Source organism: Herpailurus yagouaroundi, unplaced genomic scaffold (genome assembly GCF_014898765.1).
Source record: "Herpailurus yagouaroundi ecotype Mexico unplaced genomic scaffold, PumYag 28, whole genome shotgun sequence".
Taxonomy (NCBI): Eukaryota; Metazoa; Chordata; class Mammalia; order Carnivora; family Felidae; genus Herpailurus; species Herpailurus yagouaroundi.
In genome coordinates, this window is record NW_024412376.1 from 75,000,953 (window position 1) to 75,025,343 (window position 24,391).

Sequence of the window (24,391 nt, forward strand, 5' to 3'; positions counted from 1 at the left end):
GCAGCAGCGAGCCTGACACAGCACCAGACCCGTTTCAAGCTCCCAAACGACTTTTCCATAGCCGCGTGCCTCTGTTTTCCATGCTACGTTTCCTGCTCTGAGGTCAGTAACTTATTTCATTTACTTTTCTCTCTAATCCGTATGCCTATCCTATCACACTAGAAAAACTCTGAGGTCTCGGTTTCAGTGATGTGGATGAGACTGACCCAGTGTCACTGAGTCACCAGTCAATCCAAAGGCTAATCTGTATTTTGTCCTGACTGCCCCAAGTAAGCAATAAAACTTCATTCACTCATTTCTTCATTCATTCATTCAACATACATGTCATGAGAAACTACTATATGCCTGCCATGGTGCTGAGTACTGGAGGGCAAAGGTTAACAATGGTTACTCTCCACTGAACCCACAGTGACAATACTGGGTAACAAAATGCTATAAAAGAGGAAAACAGAAAGTGAGGATGCAGAGAGGAAGAAGCAACCAACACTAATCCCTTTGTCCAAAAAGAAGAGAAGTTTGCCTTCAAAGGAGAGTAACTATATTTAACTTTAGAAATGACTAGAATATCCTTATGTGCCACTGGACTAACGTCTATACTTCTTAAGACCTGGGTCTGTAAGATCATCTTCTATAGGCAAAACTAAGAAGCAACTTAAAGAAATTATCTAGGTTCCTGTTTGGAGGGGACCAGGAGGGAGGGGATTACCTAGGGAAGAGTGTAAACATGTATAAATTATTGAGAGATTTGCTTAGAGCGTCTGCAGAAATGTGATCCAAGTTCACATATGTGGTTGAGAATTAACAAAACACCTTTACCAGAGGCCTGCCAGAGCAAATTCATGGAGACTTGTCCTAACTTACAGTAATATAGGACTTAATGGGTTTTAAAGCACTTTCATCCTCATTATCTCCCTGTACCTAAGGGTTCATCACAGAGTATGTATACTGAGGCACTCAGGGAAAGTAGTACATTCCCAATCTGACTGGGAAATGTGAGGATCAGAGAACCATGCTTGCAAACAGCACACCCAGGATGAGCTCTCCAGTCTTCTGAGTCCTGACCGGCGCCCTTCTTTCTTGCACCCCGCTGTATGAAACAACAGAGCAGGGGGACTAAAATCTAAATACAAAAACAAGCTCTCAGATCAGATCGATGAGACCGATATGATTGTCTCACATAGATATGATGCAAATAAATGTGATTTCTAATGCCCCCAGTGCCCCACTAAATAATAGCTGGAGTAGGTTCTTCACCATGCTAGACCTCATGCAGAGGAAGAATAATCTTTGAAAGACAAGACTGGGAGCAAGGCATCTTCCTTAAAGACCTTAGAGATTTTAGAGATCAGTATTTTCTACTGCAGACTAAAGGAAGCTCTGGGGATCCCAGAGAGAGAAAAAATCAGTCTTGGAAGTGACTGTGAAATCCACTCAATACCAAAGATTTTTTACCTGCTAAGCCTACTCCCTCCTTCAAAAACCCTGGGAGGGTTTTTCCCAAATTAACAGGAGAGAAAAATATGGGGGTGGACTAGGATTCAGCTCGACCCACGACTGACCAGGGAGAGATGCCTCCCCAGTGGAAGTCTTTGGTGGCGATGAGGAGGAAGTGAGTAAGCTCGGCTGTACTAAAGGTTATCGAATCTGGGACTGGACCACAAGGCTTGAGGACTGCATCAAAGGAAGGACTACACTCCCTGATTCCGTGTGTTCCTTTGGCTTTTGTAATCCGCAGACCTAAAATGACAGTGTCTGAAACAAGACGGAAGTGTCTTTCTCGAGTGTCAGTCCAAGCAATCCCGTGGGTGTGGCAGTTCCCCAGTGCCAGGACCCCAGGCTCCTCCAGCTTGTTGCTCAACCGTGGCTTCTCCAGCTCCAGCTCCAGTCCTCCCACCACGCTGCAGGCAGGGGAGGGAGGAAGTGCACAGGGACGCATGTAGAAGTTGCACGCGGCACTCTTGTTAATATCTCATTGGCTACAACGCCATCACCTGTGCACGGCTGGTTGCACGGGAGGCCCAGCTACGAGCTCTGTGGCTGTAAGAGCAAAGGGAGAGCAGATGTCAGAAGACAACCAGTTGTTTCAGCCACAGACCCCAACCTGAAGATTCGTCTCTGACAAGGCTTCCTCTTTTCCTTCAGCTCAACTGCAACTATTTTCTAGCACTTTACTGTAATGATGAGCCTCCTTTTCCGTCTGAACTGCAACCCCATTTCTGAGGCACAAAGTCACGGGCAGCTCCTAAGAGCGGGAGCCACAAGCTTAAAAAACTGCTTCGACTCTGCTCCAAAGTGATTAGCCTCATGAATATATTACTGGTATTTTTTTAGTGCTTGCTGTTAAGACAGTCTAACAATTAATTTGTAACCAAAAGAAATATCATCTGCTTAACAGGGAATATCAACCCATGAGAAATAAATGGTCTCTGCTTCTTACTAGAGAACTGTTAAGAACACTGTATCACTTTGATACTTGAGATCTGAAAAAATTAATGGAAGTGTTAGGGTCTATTTTAATGACAGTGTCTTTAATGATCACTTTAAAGTGATGGTTACAACACATTTCTCCAATTTTCTGTCCATTTACTGTCTCAATAGGTCACGACATTAATGGGAGGGGACACTAAATCTGAGGCTAGAATGAATCATGCCCGGCTCCAATCAAAATTGTACTGAATGCATGTATGGAATGTATTTGGATTAATATTACTCACACAGCAAAGATACCAAAGATACCACGTGACAGGAAATTCGAGGTTCGCACCAGTGTCCAGAGCACGTATGCCTGCCATCCAGTAGTTACGTTACATTGTAAGGACTCTGTCAAATATCTTGTATGGCAACATTAAATATGGGTCTGGAAGCCAGTTAGAAAATCCCTGAACTGAGTTTATTTGAGAGCTTAACAATATAAATTGCAGAAGAAGAGAGACTCTCCTAGAGAAACTTCTCTACAATATAACACTATAAACAGCTCTCTAGAAACATATTTCATCAACTGAGTAAGATCCCCTTGGCAGGCCATCTCCCGGGGTAAGCTGCAACGTCTGTAACATCTCCAACTCTGGGAGAAAGATGACATTCTCTGAATCCTGGAGGAACTGTGTTTTCCCCTTAGAACAAAAAGCATCATCCTAAAGCGTGGGCCTTGTCAGCTTTGTTAACACTGCCAAACCCCATCATCTCCCTTCCCCAAATACCTACACCGTCACATGCATACACATACATACATGTACACACACACATGGCAATCACCTTGGACAGCATAATTTTTTCTGAGAGCGTAATTTCTAAGAAGACAAATAATTATATCACTCATTAGTGCTTTGTGAGAAAGTGAAATAATTAAGGATATCTGGTCACTGGGGTGGTTAGACTCTTTACCACTTACCTTTTCACTGGAAAAAAAAAAAGGCATCTGTGGCAAAGCTTGGCATCTGCTTAACTTCGATGTCTTTCTTGGGAACAGAACCCTGATTTTACTTGGGCATATCGTCCCCCAAAATAAAAGATTACGTTTCCTGGCCTCTTATGAGCTGGGTGTGACCATGTGGCAAAGTTCCGCCCAACGAGAGGTTCGCTGGATGATTTCCAGCAAGTCTGTTGAAAGGGCCTGACTCACATGGGAGAGCTCTGTCCTTCTGCTTACCCTCCTCCTGATTTGCAACACGGATATGTTGACTGGAGCTGTCACACACACGGATGGCTCACGGGGCCATCTTGGACCATGAGGTGAGCCTGGGAATGCAAATCACACCTGGGAAGAAATCTGAGGTAAAGTAGGCTAGGCTGCTGTAACAAAGAAAATCCAGACTTGGTGACTTGGAAGACAGATGATTTCTCTCAGAGAAAGTGAGGCTTCCCAGCAATGGGCAATTTTCCTCCAGTCATCCAAGGACTTAGGCTCATGGTGACTTTGTCCTCTTTGTTGTGTGGCTTCCACGGCCACTCTAGCCATTACCATCCAGCCAAAGCCAAAGTGGGGGAAAGAGTGGAAAGCCGGGATCATAGATCTCCTCTTAGGCAAACGAAGAGGAAACTGCTTACATCATGTCTCCTCATACCACTGGCAAGAGCTTTATCACATGGCCAAATCCAGCTACAAGGGAGACTGGGAGATTCCATGAGCCCAACTGGAGAGCCACATCTCAGTTACAATTCTATTATTATGGGAAAAGAAGATTCACAGAGTTTGATAAAAACCAGTCTCTGGACAGAAGGTAAGGTGGGATGATAGGAGTCTGGGCCCTAATGACACCTTAGGGCTGCACTCTGTACTGACTACATCGGCATTTCTCTTAGCTGAAAGAAAAATCGATGTTTATGTTTTCAGGCCACTCCTATTTTGAAAGGTTTTTCTCCCCTTCTTTACAGCCAAACATAATCTTAAATGGTACAAATTATCAAATTTTACCTTTGAACATAAGAACATTTTGATTTATGAGTACAAAATACATATGGTCAGTTAAACGATTATGGAATTTAAACTATAAAGGATTACTCTAATGGAACGTTGAAAATTATGGCTGCAATTTTGAGTTAGCATTCAAAATGGAAATTTTTCTTAGCTTCCCCAATATTACTTGTCTTTGTACCTTGCAATACAACATGTGATTTCTCTGTGGCCTAAATATTAATAATATTGGTTATTAATTAGTGAAAACTAAGATTCATTTTTGCATCTTTGCAAGTTCAGAGTGAGGTATGCATATTTGTCCTCGTCGTATTTCGTAAGAGAGCACATGTACACGTAGAACTTTCACTTGTAGGATCATGAATCCCTTATGAACAAAAACTCATTCGATCAGATTGTCCCCATTGCCTCAGTCAGCATATCAACCCTTTTAAGTGATTAAGGCTGCATTTAGCACCCCTCACCACAATGACATAAAATTGAAATAGCTTAAACATGACTTAGAAATTTGCTTGTTCCCTTCAATGGAGATTTTTAGGTATGGGGACCAGAAGACATGGATTCTCGTCTTACTTACCCAAGCTCAGATCTCTGCTCTTGAGCGGGACCCTTAAATGCCTTTGATCTCATTTTTCTGATTTATTAAAACGAACGTTCACATGAAACCATCTCTATCATCTTTCTCTACTTTACCAATTGTTTTCCCAGTTCCAAAGATCCCCCGACCCTGTGACGACAAGGCCAAGCTTGTAGCAAGCAGCTAGAGCAAATGACATAACCTCACACTAAAAATCCTTAGGTGGGGCGCCTGGGTGGCTCAGTTGGTTCAGTGTCTGACTTTGACTCAGGTCATGATCTCGCGGTCTGTGAGTCTGAGGCCTGCATCCGGCTCTGTGCTAACGGCTCAGAGCCTGGAGCCTGCTTCGGGTTCTGTGTCTCCCTCTCTCTCTGTTCCTCCCCCACTCATCCTCTCTCTCTCTCTCTCTCTCTCAAAAATAAATATTAAAAAAATATTAAAAAAAAATCTTTAGGAACATGGGAGTAGCCCATGTGTTAGTCAGAAATGGTTACACAATCGTGTAAGTCATGAGGCTGTGTTTTCCACCCTCCATGACAACTTTTAGTGACACCGATCCTTACCTTTTACTGGGAGTTTATTATTTGCCAGGCACTGTGCCAAGTGAATTGTATACAATGTCTCAGTTAATCCTCCTGACAATCCCAGGAGAGCAGTGATATTATCCCCATTGCATAGATGAGGAATCAGAGGTTTAGAGCGATTAAATCATTTGCCTGAGCTACGCAGAGCAGAGCGTTGACCAGAACTCGGGACTGCCTGGTTCCTGAGCACGGGCTCTGCAGCACTGTGAGATGTCTGCAGGAAGTCAGGTGGTCCTGGAAAACTGCTCTCCTGACCCCACCCCTAGAGGCATGCCATTTGAGTCACTCATATTTAATTACACCATGAAGTCTCCATAGTAAACTTCCTTCCTTTGTGTCCCTCCGGACTCCATTCCCTTACTTCTCCTAATAATAGATGCGAACATCAATTGAGCACTAGCCACAGAGCTCTGTTCTCTAAATAGATGGTCTCATTTATCTTCACAAAAATCCTCTGAGGTAGATACTATTATTTCCTCCATTTCACAGGGAAGGACACCGAGGTACAGAAAAGTTAAGTATGTTGCCCAGCTAATAAGTGAAAAATACATGTTTGAACCTGGTTCTAATTCCTAAGTAAAATTATATATATATAAATATTATAGATATATAAATATTTAATTTAATAATATTTAATTAAATAAATATTTGATTAAATAATATTTAATTAATTAAATAGTTGATTGATAATGTTAATATTAATAAAATATATCAAATTAAATATAAATTGTATACAATAAAATATTAATAAGTATTTAATTGTAAATATATAAATATAAACATTATAAATATATGCACACATATATATATATATAAAAATTTTGGTAACATTCTAAATTAACATACATTGAGTCTTAACAATGTGCTGGACCTTGTGCTAATGATTCACATAAACCGTCACATTTAATCCTGTAAGTAGGCTTAACTGTTTTTGATGTTATTTGAAAGGTAACAAAACCCAGGCAGTCTTAGGCAAGTCATGAGAGAAAGTCAAGCAGGGGCCGTAGAACAAAATGGTTACAAGATCAGGCTTTCACCTCAGACAGCTGGTTAGAGCTACCAGGCATGTGCTCTTAACAAGTTACTTCATTTTTCCCTGCCTCAGTTTCCCCACATGTGAAACGGGAGTGCTATGAGGATTAAATGTGTTAACATATGTAAAGCTTTTAAACCAGTGTCTGGTGCAGAGTAAGAACCGAGTGGCTATGAAGGCAAAATCAATAAAAGCCCAGACTTGGCCTTTTACTACCAAAGTTGCTTTATCTTTTTGTGCCACAGTCTTGTCATTCGCCAGATAGGAATAGCACCGGTACTTACCTTGCAGTGTTATTTGGAGGAGGAAACGGGGAAATGTGTGTAGAGATTAAATGAGCACATATATGTCAGAACAGCGCATGGCACCGAAGTGTTCTTTTGTTGTTGTTGTTGTTGTTGTTATTAGGAGTATAGCATTGTTACCATTTTGGTCCTTTTCTCAGTCACACCAAAAACTCCTCCTCTCCTTCAGCAGTGATCAAGCCAGACCTGCCTGAAGTTTTTTTCTTCAAGGGAACAGAAGTGATGCCTATGGTGGTCTGCAATTTGAATCATTTCAGATGAGGAATACATGCAGGTCGCAGAATGCCTTTTCCCTCAGAACTCACCTGCGGGAGGGCAAGAATGCTTCTCAGTACCTGGGCGTGAATGGTACTCACTATGCCATGCAAACAAGCACATAATCATATCCCTGACTTGAAATGTTTTCTTTTTTTTTTTTTTTTAATGTTTAGGAGAGAGAGATGGAGTGTGAGTGGGAGAGGGGCAGAGAGAGAGGGAGACACAGAATCTGAAAGAGGCTCCACGTACTGAGCTGTCAGCACAGAGCCCGATACGGGGCTCAAGCTCACAAACCACGAGATCGTGACCTGAGCTGAAGTCAGTCGCTCAACCGACTGAGCCACCCAGGCACCCCTGAAATGTTCTCTAAGAACCCGCCTGACTTGCATGACAGCAAGGCTCTTGGACCAGGGCCTTGACATCCACTGCTTGGATGACTCCCGAAGCACCAAGCCGTAGTCCAAAATATTGACTGATTGTTTGGTTGACCAACTAATACAACATCCGGCCATCCCGGCTGCTTTGCTCAGAGTGCAGGCCGTCCTGCTCTGGAGAGGCAGGATTCCAGGACGGTTACATGCTGCCACAGCCTGACTGCCTGGGTTTGACACCTGCCTCCTCTATTTTCTGATTAGGTGAACTTAGGTAATTTGCCTCACTTCTCTGTGCCTTAAAAATGTCTAAAATAGGAATCATCATAGTCTTTATTGTGACAATTCATTGGATTCATCGTGTCAGGACTTAGGTATCAGGATATAGTAAGTGCTCAATAAATGTCAGCATTATTGGCCGGCTAGCACAACTAACTTAAACTAGTCTGGGTTGCCCAGTTCCCTCACGGCCACATGGTGTGTCCCTATCTGAATGTAGGCTAGAAGGGAGCTTCCCTCCTTTTGTGGGTGTAGGCTGGCAGTCCAGCAGGGAGAAAGCTTCCACGGCAGCTGTGCCCTGCCCATCACTCTAGCAGCGAATGCATGCCAAGCGTGCATACCTCCATGAATCATTTTGGCTGTTAAGAATCATTCACCAACATGACCTTCTCTTTTCTTCTTGAGCCATGCTAATAAGGCTATATCACTTACCACCCACACTTACATACACACGCAAAATAAAATGTAATCTTGTAACAATTATGTCATGGAGACGTGTCCTTGGGCACCAAGAATGATACCTGTTCTTTTTTTCCCCTTCTTCTGCCAATAAACATTTACCTGAATGTCTCACTACTTAGACACAGGGCTATGCACTACAATTATAACAGTGAAAATCATTTTAGACCAGAGTTTAAAATCTGGAGGGATGAGGGGCAGAGGAGACGGAGTGTAATGAGAAGTAAACAAGCAAACATAAAACCCTGTGGTAAGAAAGCATAGAGTTTCAGGCAGGGTGTTTGGGGAGCGGGGGGGGGGGGGGGGGCGGGGGGTTAAAAAAATTAAGCACCAAACCAAAAATCAGGATCTCAAAGAACGCCTTCCCCAAAGAAAATGGCATCTAAGCTGAGCCTCAAGCAGAGGTATGTTAATTCTCACAAGTATTCCATTATGTGGATAGAGAAACTGAGGCCGGAGGACACCAAAATGCAGTTGGAAAAACACACAAGAGTCTTCGGAATAAAAAAACATCATCCTGAAGACTTGGAGCTCTTTATTTCTACCATCACACCGTGCTCCCTCCCTTCCTAAAGATCTAAACATTTTAAGTTTATGAGTCTGACAACTTCAATGGCATTCCTTACCCGGGCTATAAAATTCTAGCCCTGCCACCACAGAGCTGTTCTTTCTGAATTTCACAAACTTAGAGATAACACTGACTCTAGTTTTCTGGCCAGCAACAGTAATGGAGCCCAGGACCTCGGTTTATATTTGAAGACTAACTTTACAACTGGAAAAAAGCTGCTGCCTGTGAAATTCAGGCCAGGGGGTGAGGGTGGAGGAAGGAGCTTGCTCTGAGATTCTCTGCCTTGGGAACTTTCTACTTATTTTGTAAATCTTGAATTTCCCTTTGAAGTTACGTTTTCGGAGAGTTTTGTTTGTAACACAGAAAAATACATGTCGTAGCAATATCTACAAATATAATAATAGAAAATACCCTCTCTTCAAAAATAAATACTCCGTGTGAAAAAATGAAATAATTACGTTATATTTATTTCTCATTGATCTTGACTGACGATACAGTAAAAAAAAAGAGGTTGGATCAACATGTCAGCTTTGCACAAAGGCATCAACAGATAATCTGCCTCATACCATAGTTTATGAGTAAGGTTTTGCCTATATTTCACATGTATGCCTATGTCCATCCCCTTGGTTCTAACATTGTACAAGCCTTCATTGACCGAGAAACTCTACATGCCACGGTAAAGCTGGTTCAACCAAAATAGTTAATGAAGATCCTTTGCCAAGCATGTGAAGGCTATTGCTTTTAGAGCCAAATCTGGTTGGCTTCCACGGTTACAATCATGTAATTTGACACATGCGATCTCCCTGCTCCCACCCCAATCCATCCAAGTAGACTGATTCCACTGTATTAGCCCAACTTTATAAGGAAACAGAGAAATTATTATCAGAAGAGAAAAAGATGTTATTTTGGCATAATGATAATCGGTAACCTGAGGCGTGCCAAAGTTTAGTCAATAAAGGTTATTTATAAAGCGTGAGGTACCACAGTACTGTTAGGAATAAATAGAACCCAGGACTTCAATCCCTAACTTCAGCTAACAACTTTCTCAACTTAAAGAATTATCTCTGGAGTTCTAGATAAAGGAATCGTAGAAAAATATCAGCCAGACTACATTTTGCATTGTCTATTGAACGACCATTTTAGGAATGAAATGTGATAATAATCAGATGCTCACTCCTGCAAGGAAGAGTGGATTCACATCCACCTTTGCTTTCATTACCTGAAGGTAAACATTCTGCCTGTAGAGCTGAACATAGGCCAAAGTGCATGGGAAGTACAGAGAGAACTGGAGGTTAGAAGGTATGTCCACTTAGGGTAATTCTTCCCTTTATTTAATACTTTACAGTTGACAAAGTTTGTGTTTATTTTGCCAAAACTCATCAGGTGTCCTCTGCGTGCTGGCATCGTTCTAGGCATTTTGGCGTCAGTAGCCAACAAGGAAATCAAAGTCCTGCCCAGGCTCTTTTATTTAATCCTTGAAACAAACCCACAAGAGGTAGACATTATCCCTATTTTATGGTGGAGAAAAGTGAAACTTAACAGGGTTAAGTGATTTTGCTAAGATCACAGAGCCATCATACTGAGAAAGTAGTAAGAATCTAAACCCTGGTCATTTGACTCCCAGAGCAGCACCCTGTACAATAAATCACTCCGCCTCCAGGGGGTGCCCTCGAGCCCTCTTGTGGCCACTTTTAGAGCTTTTTCTGTTCAAACCACCTTTCGTCTGGAGGACAGTTAGTTGATCTTTGAACAAAAGGTTGGACAAAAGGAAGAAGACTCAGAAACTGGAGATGAGGATGGAGTGGAAAGGGATGATATAAAGAAAGAGGGTGAGACCTCATTCTCAACTCTTCTCCCATCCCCATCGCCCGAATTAAGGGAAAATTGCCATTTTCCTAAAGTAGCTACTAATTGTGATATTAATGGGTTAACACTTATTTTGTCAAATAAGTTTGGCTTCCACCAAACTTTACAGTTGCTCAAAAAGCATTTAGGTGGTTATGTGCCGTATGTCAAAGCTACTCCTAGGCTCAAAATAACGTAATATTCAGCCAAAAATCATCCAGCAACAAATCCCACACTTGTGATTCATCTTCAGGCTGAACATTAGGCTGGACAGTTTTTACACATTACCATATCCTAGGACCTTCCACAGACTAATGAAATCAGAGGTTCTGGGGATGGAGCCCCAGCTTAAATTTTTTTTTTTTTTTTTTTTTTTTTTTTTTGCTTCAAAGCTCTCCCCGTGATTCTTCTGTACACACAAGGTTGATAACCTCTGCCTTTCAGTGGTTCTCCAAATGTGTCCCGGACACCAGCAGCCCAGCCGCATTACCTGAGAACTTGTTGGAGATGCAAATTCTCAGGCCCCACCCTAGATCTACTAAAGCCAGAACTCTGGGGGTGAGACCCAGCAACCTGTTTTAAGAAGCTCCCAAGTGATTCTGGCGCACACTCAGGTGTGAGAACCAATGCCTTAAAATATTTCGTTTATGATCAATCTTGTTAAACATCCAAACGCCTCCTAAGCTAGTTCATTTCCTAACAGAAGTCACGAACTACTTGAAAAACATACTTTGCATTTGGAAAAAAAAGAGGGCCATAGTAAATAAATTGAAATGAAATGCTGTAGGGGGCGCCTGGGTGGCTCAGTCGGTTAGGTGGCCGACTCTGGCTCAGGTCATGATCTCGCGGTCCGTGAGTTCGAGCCCCGCATCAGACTCAGAGCCTGGAGCCTGTTTCGGATTCTGTGTCTCCCTCTCTCTGACCCTCCCCCATTCATGCTCTGTCTCTCTCTGTCTCAAAAATAAATAAACGTTAAAAAAAAAATTTGAAACGAAATGCTGTAGGGGGAAGAAACCATCACTTCAGTTAACTTTTTCTGAGTTTTTCTCCCATTTTTCACTGCTTTTTTTCCCCTTCTGTTTCTGCTGATCAAATGCTAAAGGTTTCAGAGTGCTAGCATAATGTAAATGAGTTCCCTCTCTCTTTAATTGCATGAGACACATGTGACTGCAGAAATATGAGTTACAGATTTATATGTATTAATCTTCGTGAAAGCAGCATTCTCCAAGTATCATGCAAGCCTCATGTGACAGTCTTGGGTGCCACAGGCAGGCATGAGTTGTTTACATTAGCAAATACATTTCAGCAAAAACACATGTTGGCAGTTAGCGCTCTCTCAGCAACTCACACAAGCCATTCTGTGGGCAGCAAGACTCTGTTAGAAGAATTTTAAAGTCCTTCTTTTATATTTGCTTCCTCACAACCATCTGAAGATCTCAAAACATTTTGGATATGTCAGATTTTCAGTTCTCTGTAAATACAAAGGTTTAATATGACGGATCCAAAACCAGAGGGTAAAGTAAGAAATTTAGAGGTCTGCAGGCCACCCTTGGAATGAACATCTTAACATGAATGTTTTTGGGGGAAAGGCGTGGGAGTAACTTTTCATTCAGAAGCCAACAAAAACAGTCCATACTGTGGAAATGGGGACATAAGTAGTCCAGGTAAGTGTAATTCTGAAGAGCTGAGGAATGACATTCAAGTGACATAGGATAAGAACGAGCGAGCCATTTCCATGGGCAGGACTGATACTCAGCTGGTGGGGCCAAGCTGTTTGTACAGGATGTAAATACTTCTGTGTTGACTGGTACAGAGTTGATGGCTCTGAGCCCCCACAGTGTTGTCTCATTGCCATGGCCACCCCCAATGCTCCCTGTCCTAGCCTGGGCCCTTCTGCTCTCCCCACCCCAATTCTGCAGCTGCACAGGCAAGGTCAGGAAGACCAGGGAGCTCCTGGGCCCTGCTGAAGCCCTGTAGCTGATCTCTTCTGATAGCCAGTGCCCATGCCATAGAGTCTATTGAGTGTTTCGAATATCACTCTGTGCCCATCTAGGCCTAAAAAGGACTCAAAAAGGAATGAAATAAATTTTAGGTGATTTAACAAATTACAAAAGCATTTAACGTCACATGGTATGGTTTTGTTCTGAAATGCCTTTGAGCCTATATACATTTTTTTAAGCGGGGGGTAGATTCCGGCACACGAGGCCCTGTTCCTGACAGTAGCATTGGCATCGGCAGCATTCCTGGTGGTCATTGTGGTGGCAGTCACGGTCACAGTTGCACTGACATTCCACCTGTGTAGCTTCTGTCATTGCACACACTTTCTAACCAGAGGGCACCGTGGGCCACCAAACCCAGGGAAGCGTTTAAAGGAGCACATGATGTCTCGGGAGGAAAAAAAAATGCACAAACATCTCAAACTTTCGAGTTCGAATGTGAAGACTTTTTTCCGCTTCATTTCAAAGCATTTGGTTCTGCTCTCTTGTAGGGAAGGTTCTCCCAGTGGACGTGTTCCAATGGGCTGTAGATGACCTGTGTTGCAGAGTCACAGGCCAGGAATGCCTTCCTGATTGACCCTCCCCACCCTTCTATTTCAAGACTTTTTGGCGAATCAAGAGAGGGGAAGGTGGAAGGAGGCACATGGTACTGTATAGTCCAGCACGGTGTATAAACTCCTGCTCGACAGGACCTAACTGTCTGAAGCAGGCTCAGACACAGTCATGCAGCCTCAGAAACGTTTTGGAGGCCCCACCTCCCAAACTGGCTCATTCAGTTTTGCCTGTTGTCTGACCCACACCCATCAATTCTCTCCAGCTCTCCGTTTTCATTCTCTGCCAGCAAACTTAGCCAGGGCTTTACCAGTTCTTTTACTTCCTGTCCCACCCTTGACCCCAGTGTCCCATGGCTTTATGTTCTGCAACCTGGGGACAGTTGCTTCTATACGCTCAGCCTACCTTCCTGGAAGCCAGCCCGAGCAGAGCTCCCAGACCTGCTTGCTTGGCTGGGGGAGTGAAAGAGCCTGGTTTTATCTGCATCACCAGGACATTTTCACAAGAGGAGTTGCAGACCTCTGGATCATTCACTCCCCTACACCTTGCAGCACCATTTTGTCTGCTAACCACCTCTAAGCACCAACTCTTTACCAGTTACCTTCTCCGGGCTGTGGAATCTGTAGCTTACCAGTACCTAAATTATTCACGGCAGTAGTGGAGTCAGAATAAACATAAAAGAGATATTTTAAGATCTACGCAGGAAAAAAAAAAAAAAACTATTTAAATAAATGTAAATAGTTACCAGCATGGAAAACGTCCACTTTACATGCCTCTTCTTACACAGCTGCTAATAAAGAATTTCTAATCAAAAGAAGCCCCAGGGGCACCTGGGTGGCGCAGTCGGTTGAGCGTCCGACTTCAGCCAGGTCACGATCTCGCGGTCCGTGAGTTCGAGCCCCGAGTCAGGCTCTAGGTTGATGGTTCAGAGCCTGGAGCCTGTTTCCAATTCTGTGTCTCCCTCTCTCTCTGCCCCTCCCCCGTTCATGCTCTGTCTCTCTCTGTCCCAAAAATAAATAAACGTTGAGAAAAAAAAAAAAAAAAAAAAGCCCCAAAGGCATGTATCCCATTGAAAGTTCTGTTTCTCTTTTTTAGGGTACTCATTTATGAGAAATTGTAGGAAATGATATTAATTTAGTGCCCAAGACTTTACTTTTGCCTTGAGTCCTCTCATCCAAATTCTGATGAGGTTTACTATGTAAAGAGGATTAACTTTAAGATTTAATTTAAGTACTCTAAGGATTATATTATCCATAAATGTCAGTAAATAAGTATTATCTTTCTCCTTTGGTATACAAGGTATAACACTCCTGTACCACACTTCTTTACCAATACCAGTTGGCAAGGTTGGGGGTCGGGAGGAGGAGGGGGCTTAAGAAACCGATTGGAAGGAGCAATATAGGGCTAAGATGTATCTGGCATTTAAATTCCTTTATCTTCCATTCACTCCAGGCTTATATAAGTTTTGGGTTTTAATAATCAGCCCCATGGTGATATCATTAATATCATCTTTGTCTTCTGGATTTTAGTATTTCAAGTACCTTCATTTTATAAATCCCTGCTGGTGAGAAACACTACAGTAGATAGATCTACTTTAGCAGCAGAAATGTTCAGTCTAAAACAACTTTGCTAATCAATTTATTTACCACAAATATTTTCTTTTTGTTTCTTCCTAACTTTATTATCGCATTCCCTGTTGTTACGACTCTGCTAACAGATTTGCTTACAAATTCCTCAAAACCAGGGCTTTCAAGAAATTTCCTATAAAATCGTTATCTCCAACCACTGTCCTAAGTCTCATCTCTATTAGAATTATAAGAATAATAAAGCATTTGATTTTCAATGTCACTTAAAATTCTTATTTTCTTTACTTGTCAATTATTTCATTTTGGAGTTACAGTACAATATAAACATCAGGGGTTCACTTCACTTACAAAACCCCTGCAGAACCTCCAGTGACCTTATGTAGAAATACACTTACAAAAGAAGGTAATGCGATAAAGGAGTTATAAGGCAAAGAATTGGAATACCTAAAAGCAAAAAGAAGAGAGAAAAGAAATAACCAGTGCTCACTTGGTTTCTAACCAGAGTTTCACTTTTGAAAATGGTATAACACAACGATCTGCTTTTTCTTGGATTACCTTTTTTTTTTAATTTTTTTAAATGTTTATTTATTTTTGAGGGAGACAGAGACAGAGCTTGAGCGGGGGAGGGGCAGAGAGATAGGGAGACACAGACTCCGAAGCAGGCTCCAGGCTCTGAGCTGTCAGCACAGAGCCCGACAAGGGGCTCGAACCCACAGACCGCCAGATCATGACCTGAATCGAAGTCAGACACCCAACCGACTGAGCCACCCAGGTGCCCCTTTCATGGATTACCTTTAAAACTGAAATCGATTTCAATCACTTCCCCCCCAAGGGTATTCATAATAATAGCTACCGTAGCACAGTATCAGCCACCTTTTACATGTCACCTCTGAGCCTGTGAGTGCCAGATGCCTCTGGGACTCTAGGCCGCCTGTTTTGCTTCAGCTGCTTGCTCTCAACCATCTCTGCAGGGGCTCCTCCCAGTCACCTGGGCTCCCCAAGCCTCAGCCCCACCCACAGCTCCTCACCTCTCATGCTCTGCACACCTGTCACCTTTCACCTCCTTGGCACCAGGTGCCCAGGACTTGTTCACCACCCTCACACGAGCAACCCGGAAGTGAAAGGTTTCCACGGAGGAAACCTTTGACCAACCGAGGCTAGGAAACAGGAAACTAGAAAAACGAAATTGTTTTCCCTTTCCACCCCCATGAGTTTCCCTACGATGCAACAATCCTCACGTCCTTCAAAAGACAGTGTCAGGAGAGTGTCTGTATGCCCAGTAGACCCAGGCTTGGTAGCATCCCCTTGTATTTGTTCTGCCTCCTTCCTAACCCCTTTCCCCTCACTCCTGTTTCCCCAGGACTGCATTCCTTTATCATTCCTCTACTCCTCTATTTAAGAGGGGTGGCACATGACTCTGTCTACTCTCTGAGAAACCTTGGTACACTCGTTAGCTATGCCTTCGTAACACAACTACAAAACCTCGGGGGCATGTGACCAGCAGCATTTAATTCTCACTCACAAATCTGCCAGGTGGCTGGGCAGCTTTGCCTCAAAGTGTGACCAGCGACGTGACTCTGCTCCCGGCTGTGGGTCCGACTGGGCTTGGCTCCTTGCTGCAGGCTGGGTTCAAGTCCGCTCCACGTGTTTTGTGTATTAGCCATGGAACTTGGACTGCAGGAGCAGTGAGGAAAGTTCTTACATAGACGGCATAAGTGCAAGAAGGCAGCACCGTAGCCCCTGCTTGAGTCACATCATATAACATCTCTCATAGACCAAAGCAAGCCACATGGCTGAATCCACGTAAAGAGGGGAAGAAATGCACCTAGTGAGAAACTGCCAAGTTTCACGGCAAAGAACCTGGGTATAGGGAGAGGTACAAAAAAAAAAAAAAAAAGAAAAAGAAAAAGAAAAAAATCACGCCAATGATTCAATCTACCATGTCTGGCTACGATAAGCAGTCTTGTAACAAATTTAAAAGGTTATCTCTAGGGGCGCCTGGGTGGCTCAGTCTGTTGAGCGTCCGACTTCAGCCAGGTCACGATCTCGCGGTCCGTGAGTTCGAGCCCCGCGTCAGGCTCTGGGCTGATGGCTCGGAGCCTGGAGCCTGTTTCCGATTCTGTGTCTCCCTCTCTCTCTGCCCCTCCCCCGTTCATGCTCTGTCTCTCTCTGTCCCAAAAATAAATAAAAAACGTTGAAAAAAATTAAAAAAAAAAAAAAAGGTTATCTCTAGCGTACAGATGAAGAAATAACCATCCCCAGAAACAAAGGAACGTTATCCGTTATGACTGAGCCAGGATACTAACACAAGTCAGGTCTGTCCGACTCCAAAGTCCGTTTATTCGGAAATTGCGATTGAGTGCACCGTGTGCCAGGAAGTATGGAAAGTATTGGGGATACCAAAGTTAATTTATAAGTATCATTCTGACCCCAAAGAGCTTACAGACCAGTGGAAAGACATACTGACGTGCATGTACGATATAATCAGGTAATTACTCTAATGGGAGCTTGGGAGACTGGGCACCTAAGCCAGAACTCTCAGGAAAATCAGAGCAGCACTCATTTTCCGCAATTTTCCACCACAGCAAGCTGCTCATCTCCCAGCACAGCATGTTTCCTACCTACCTCCGGAGCATTTATCCAGTTTAAGTTAAGACATTCCAGCATGGTAACATCTTACTACGTAGGAATGCCCTAGGCTTTATTTACAGGAAGATAGCAATGTGGACATTCCTTCTCCAACTGAGATCAGTTTCTTGTATAAGTAATAAAAGATAAAGTGGACCTTCCTGACACACTTTCTTATTTTCCCAGAATTTAGGCTTATGTCACTGCTTGTGCTAACAGTCATAAAAATTACTCTTTTTTAATCCAAAAGTGCAGTGCTGTCTATTCAATATAATTTCAAATTATGGAAAGACATTTTATATCTCACAACACAAAATATGCTGCAGATGTTTAGGTCAAGATACCTTCCAGGGCGCCTGGGTGGCTTAGTCAGTTGAGCGTCTGACTTCGGCTCCCGTCATGATCCCACGGTTCGTGGGTTCCAGCCCGCATCAGGCTTTGTTGGGGTGGTGTGGAGCCTGCTTAGGAATCTCTCTCTCTCTCTCTCTCTCTCTCTCTCTCTCTCTCTCTCCTCTCTCTCTGCCCCTCCACCACTCATGCATCCTCTCTCAAAATAAAGAAATAAAAATTAAGGAAAAAAAAAAACAAGAAAGATAACTTGTGAAATACTGTATTTTTATCTTTCTTCCTTCCAAGCATTGCCATCTTTGTTCAAAATACTTAGAATGAAATTATTAATAGCAATGAAATGAAAGAAGATATTGGAGGAATAGAAGGTTTTGTCCTACTGTTAGTTACCACCCAGAATCTGCGCCAGTGGTTTTCCATCTTGGCTATATATCAGAATCAGAATTTATTTTTAAAAAATACTGATGTTCAGGCCACATAGATGAAATAAATCAGAACCTCTGGATGGGGTCTGGACATCATCATTTCAGAAAAGCTTCTTAGGTGATTATAGTGACCAGCCAGGATTGAGAAATACTGTTCTTCTATACCAGTAACCTAGATTTTCTTTATTATAACTTGATTTATTTCCTTACTTAGCGTGAAGTTGCTATTTGAGATATTTGAATTACAACTAAAAATGTTGTTGTAATTCACTCATTCCACAAATATTTGCTGAGTGCCTGCTACGTCCCCCGATCTACATATAGAGCAGAGGTAAAGAGTACTAAGCAAGAGCCATAGTCCCTTCCTTTAGGGAGGTTATGGAACAAAAAGCAAACATTTAACAAGTAAACAAAGACTATTTAAAAAGTAAACCAAATATTATAAATTATAATAAGTGCCATGAAGTAAAAGCCTGTCTGGGGACAATACACATAAGCTGAGATTTGAGGGATAAATGAGAGTTTACCAGACAAGGAGCTGGAGAAAGAGTGCTCCAGACAGAGGGAACGGTATGTGCAAATGTGCCCAGGCAGAGAGTCAGGCTGGTTCAGGGAACTAAAAAAAGGACCTGTGGCTGAGACAATGTGAAGTGGGAGAGGGGGCTAAGCTGAGAGGTCTGCGTCATTAGGGACTCCAGTTGTGTTAAGAAATATGTAGTAGAGAGGCACCTTGGTGGCTCAGTCAGTTAAGCATCCAGCTTCGCCTCAGGTCATGCTCTCAGTGTCCTGAGTTCGAGCCCTGTTTCAGGCTCTGTGCTGACAGCTCAGAGCCTGGAGCCTGCTTCAGATTCTGTGTCTCCTTCTCTCTTTGGCCCACCCCACTTGTGCACCCTCTCTCTCTCTCTGTCTCTCAAAAATAAATAAAAACATTAAAAAAAGAAGAAGAAATATGTAGTAGGGGGGCCTGGGTGGCTCAGTTGGTTAAGCAATATTTCTTGATTTGGGCTCAGGTCATGATCTCCCGGTTTGTGAGCTCAAGCCCATGTCCATCTCTGTGCGGTCAGCACAGATCTTGTTTGGAATTCTCTGTCTCCCTCTCTCTCTGCTCTTCCTCTGTTTTCTCTCTCTCCCTCAAAAACATATAAATAACTTAAAAAAAAAAGGAATATTTAGTATACTCAAAGTACAATAGGAAGCTTTCAGGTATTTAGAAATGGGGAGAGGAGGTGAGGGAGAGTGACAAGATCCAATTCACCTCAGTTAAGGAGACTAAGTGCTCCTCCTTAACCTGCCAGGAGACATTGTAGAGTCAAATGCTCACAAAGTAGTGAGTCTGTAGTTAGTGGAATAATGTAACATAGTGTTTATGAAAATAAAGCACATACTTGTAAATCACACATACGTACGTGCATGCACTCACACACACACACACACACACACACACACACGCACACACACACACTACTATCACCTAAGGTTCATTCATACTAGTAGTAGATGAGTTCACATCAATACTCAGCAGTTCTGTGTCTTTCAATAACTGATTTTTAATACAGTGCTTGCTATTCTGCAAAATTGATAAATGGTGTTTGTAATCACCCTCTTTTATTGCCAAACCTAATTGCTCTCTTTGTTAATTATAGAACCTGGGTTCCTCCTGAGGAGAAACACTTCATCCATTTGCCAGGAAAGGCAGTAACATTTAAGCAAAATGTTGATTTGATGTTCATTGATGAACACTAGCCAGTTGATAAATCTTCAAAGAAAAATTTATACCTACATATAAGCACAATGGATTTCTGATATGCTAATAGGATCGGTCCTATGAAGAATCTCAGCAAGATAAATATACTCTGGGAGCAAATGGATTTTTTTTGAAATGACAGATTAATGGTTTTAATGACTTTTTCCAAGTCTTCCTTCCATAAATATGGTGCCTGAGAACAAGTCACCAGGTGTGTGTTTAAATTATCATTTTATGACTTAGATGAATCTTCTATTTGTTCATTAAAAAAATAATAATAAGTGTGATCCTTTATAATACCTTCCCGGGAATGTCATAACAAATTCTACAAACTTGTTGGCTTACAGCAAAAGCAATGTGTTCTCTCACAGTTCTGGAGGCCAAAGTCCAAAATTGCTGTGATAGCACGCTTTAGAGGAAAATCCTTCCCGGCCCTTCCAGCTTCTGTTGGCTCCTGACATTCCTTGGCTTGTAGCAGCATAAATCCAGTCTTTGTCTGTCTTTACATGACCTTCGTCTCTGAGTCTGTGTGTCAAGTCTCCATCTTATAAAGACACATGATTGGATTTGGAGCCCATCCAAAATCCAAACTGACCTCATCTCAAGATCCTTAATTATATCTGCAAAGATCCTGTTTTCAAATAAGGTCCCATTCATAGGTACCGGGGATAGGACTTGGATATATGTTTCTGGAGGACACAGTTGAACCCACTACACTCTTGTAAGCTCTGTAGTTAATATTATGATTGGTGACAAATGAAAAAACTCTCAAAATAATAACAGCTTAAACAAGAAAAATTTATTTTTCTCCCAAGGTAAAGCTCAAGTAGGAGGAAATGTCAATATAGCTCATATATAGCCCATGTTGTTAAGAACTCAAACAGTTTCTATCTTGTTTATAATAGGATGGCCTCTCTTCTTAATTTGCCTTATGGACCAAGATAACTGCTCTATCTCCAACCATCGCTTCTGCATCCCAGACACCTAGAAGGTAAAAAAGATAAAGGGAAGAATACAACCTTTTATTTTAACAAAATTTCCTGCAAATTTTTCATATCACTAGTATTTACATCTTGTTGGCCAGAATTTAGTCATATGGCAAACCTAGCTGCAAGGAAAGCTAGGAGTTCTTGTTTATTCTGGGCAGGCATTTGCTCCATTAAAATTTAAAGATTCTATTACTGAAGAAGAAGAAATGGAAAATAGTATTGAAAAACACCTAAACATCTCTGTCCCAATAGTCAAATAACCTCCCAAGATTGTTTTTTTAAGAACTAAACATCCTGAATTGCTATGTTCTATAAAAAATTGGTGCCTCTATAGGATCTGAATTTACTCTAACCTCTGAAATGATCACGCTTTTACAATAGTTCCCCTTTATTTTTTATTTTTTTCCTTAGTACTACCTATTTGCTTGTTTGACCTCCATAGAATACTGTGATGTCTCTACCGAATGTACCAGTTAGAAAGTTATTACATTTATTGACGAGTGCAATAGTCGTTTCAATTGCCTTGATTGCTAATCCATTATTGAGGTAATATCCCCCTATATCTTATTGGGGTAACTGTCAAAACTGACACAAATGAAAGCAAATGATTCAAGTAATAGGGGACTGCATCCCAAAGAAAGAAACAAGTGAACTTGGGGAAAAATATATAGAAGAAGCAGCAGCTTCCATTTCAGTAGGAAATAAGCAGTTTGTTTCACCCCCAAATGTGGCAAAAGAACAACTGTTTAACAATAGAAACTTAAGGCCAGTATAGGTAATGGTGAGGGGGCATCTCATCTGAGCTGATGGAAGAAAGAAATGCTTCAGAATCTCCTAGAATGGTAACACTCAGAGTTAATTACAGACCACGGCATCAACTGGAAGAGTTAGCTTAACATAATACAAAGGGGGTGGGGGAGGAAAATCTGCTCTAGGAAATAGGATTTATTGGAATGAGATCAGAAACGACCCCCAATAAGCCAGCCAGAGTAGTGGGTTGCCCTAACTCCCTACTAGAGACCAAAAAGCTAAGACAAAGAAAACCAGAAATGAAAGAGCTGTGACATAGGGAGACAGATTGTCAGAAGGCTCGACCAAAGATAGATTCAGTTGTGTTGGGGGGCCTGGGTGGCTCAGTCGGTTCAGCATCTGACTCTTGGTTTCAGCTCAGGTCATAATCTCACACTTTCGTGAGTTCAAGCCCCTCACCAGGGTCTGCGTTGGCAGTGTGGAGCCTGCTTGAGAATCTCTGTCTCCCTCTCCTTCTTCCCCTACCCCACTTGCACTGACTCTGTCTCTCTCAAAATAAATAAATAAACTAAAAAAAAAAAAAAAAAAAAAAAAAAAGATTCAGAAAACTCTTGTCAGGTATTGCCAACCACAACCACAGAATAGAGTATCTTCTGGAACTTTGTCCTAAGAAGCAAGCAAGCCGAGGATATCTGCCAAGTAGTAAGTGAAGAAAACATGTCTTAATACCTTCATAGGTGGAAGTTCCAGCACAGCCTGCTGGTGACATCCATTTACTAATAGTGAGGACAAGTCCCAGCGAGAGAAAAATTGACTACTACTTTCTCAAACACGTGTACTTTTGTATTTAAAGTACCATGCTAATGTCTTCATTGATCCACATCTGATAGCTCCAGTGTTAATCCTAAAAATAAGATGGTTTCTGTAATAAAACCAACAGCTAACTCATTTCAGGTCTCCAATTTTTCTGTTCCTAGTCATACAACTTGTATACACTCATCAATGAAAACAGTTTTTATTACTCCCTTGAGTTTAACTAGAGAGACAATCCTCTTATTCTGAATCATTATTAAAATGAGCAAATCCATATTTCCCATTTATAAACCTATGGAGAAAAATCCTCTGAATTCAGGCACTAGTAGAAGAATTCACGTGTTTCCAAAATGCTAGAGAGTGAAAGGTTTTTTTTCAAAGTCGCAATTTGGAAGGCAGATTTCATAGTCCCCAAGACATTAAAAAAGAAAAATTAGCTTAAGTAACATTCCTACCATTACCAAAAGTGGCAGAAATGGCTGTGTGATTAAAGAGAACTTTTGTCTATTGTTGGATCAGACATCCATCATCAGACCAGCTATAGGTCAGGCGATTTTTTTCTTTCCCAAATGTCCTTTTTCCCCCCACATCTATAATAAGGGGAGGAAGATCCCTTACAAACACCAGAGTTCACATAAAAATCATATAAGGAAACAGGTGTGAGGGCACTTTGTGCGGCACAACGTAATATATAGATGCAAGATGTTCATATTTCAACAAAAATGAACACTTCCCTCTAGGAGTACTTTGCTCACTTTGACTCACCACAGGACCAGAGTAATTGCCAGAGTGTTGAGAGGATTTTGTTTTATGTTCATTGTTATATAGTTCGTGTTCCCATTTCATCTTTTAGGTCTTTATCTTGATTCTTTGATTTGTTTGCTGAATTTTCATTTGCTTGCTCAGGAATAAAAACCTTCTCTTTGTGATCCCTCCACGGCACAGTTTTCTCATTCCACAGCATGGAATTGTTGGTGTGTCTTTAAAGGCTCCTTTCACGGGAGGGCATGGCTTAAATAAGGAGAGACTTCAGTTGTTCTTCCCTTGCTGATTAACTTAGCAAGTCTTAGAAAGACAAGACAAGTTAATTCTGTGGATGAATAGCGGGAAGAGAAGAGCATGGATCTTCAGCCTTGCATTGTGCCTTCAAACGCTGGGAAGGATTTGAGGCACCTACTGAGACACGGGGTGTTTTCCCTCAAACAAGACCCCATCCACCCTGGCCTAAGATTTTCCCGGACACTAACAGTCACTGGGTTTTTTGAAGGACCTCAACTTGAGCACTGAACCAAAAAGAAGTAAGACAAAAGAGTCAGCTAATGAGTGAAATTACCAACTTTATTACCCATACCGACTGGGTTAGAGGACTTAGGTTACTGTGAGAACCCGAATGAGCTTGTTCATTCTCAGTGTTCAGCCTCATCCTGAAGGGACCACGAGGCTGACACACTTGCCCAGGTCACTGTCTCCACTTCTCCAAGTGGGAAGTGAAAAGAAAGAGATCAACTGCCCTCATGCTCAGGACTTTTAATAGAATAGCTCCCCACAATCAAGGAACTTTGAGTAATGGCTGTCCCTAGGCAAATGCTTCACCAGAAAGAGCAAGGAATTGGTCCAAAGGTTGGGAGTACACACAGATGACCACACTCACAGAAACAAGGAATGAGAGTAGGTACTTCTCTGGAATAAATACTAATAGCTAACATTTCCTGTGTGCTAGGAACTACTCTAAAAGCTTTACCCAGATTACCTGATTTAATCCTCACAACAAGCTTTTCCTCTAAGGAAAGTGCCATTGTTGTCTCCATTTTACAGATGAGGACACTGAGGCACAGAGAGGCTCAGTAAGTGAATGAGAGAAAAGGA

At 42.1% G+C, this 24,391-nt stretch overlaps 2 long non-coding RNA genes across 2 annotated transcripts in view; one reads left to right on the top strand and one right to left on the bottom strand.

Moving 5' to 3' along the window:
* Positions 1–24,391, top strand: part of LOC121030993 (uncharacterized) — a 27,478-nt gene continuing 3,087 nt past the window's right edge. Inside the window, exons 1-2 of the long non-coding RNA XR_005790502.1 lie at positions 1–102; positions 20,879–20,964. This is a non-coding gene — a long non-coding RNA (uncharacterized LOC121030993). The remainder of the gene's footprint in view (positions 103–20,878; positions 20,965–24,391) is intronic.
* The window catches only part of LOC121030979 (uncharacterized), a 20,690-nt gene continuing 17,049 nt past the window's right edge, over positions 20,751–24,391 (bottom strand). The window contains exon 5 of the long non-coding RNA XR_005790497.1: positions 20,751–20,957. This is a non-coding gene — a long non-coding RNA (uncharacterized LOC121030979). The remainder of the gene's footprint in view (positions 20,958–24,391) is intronic.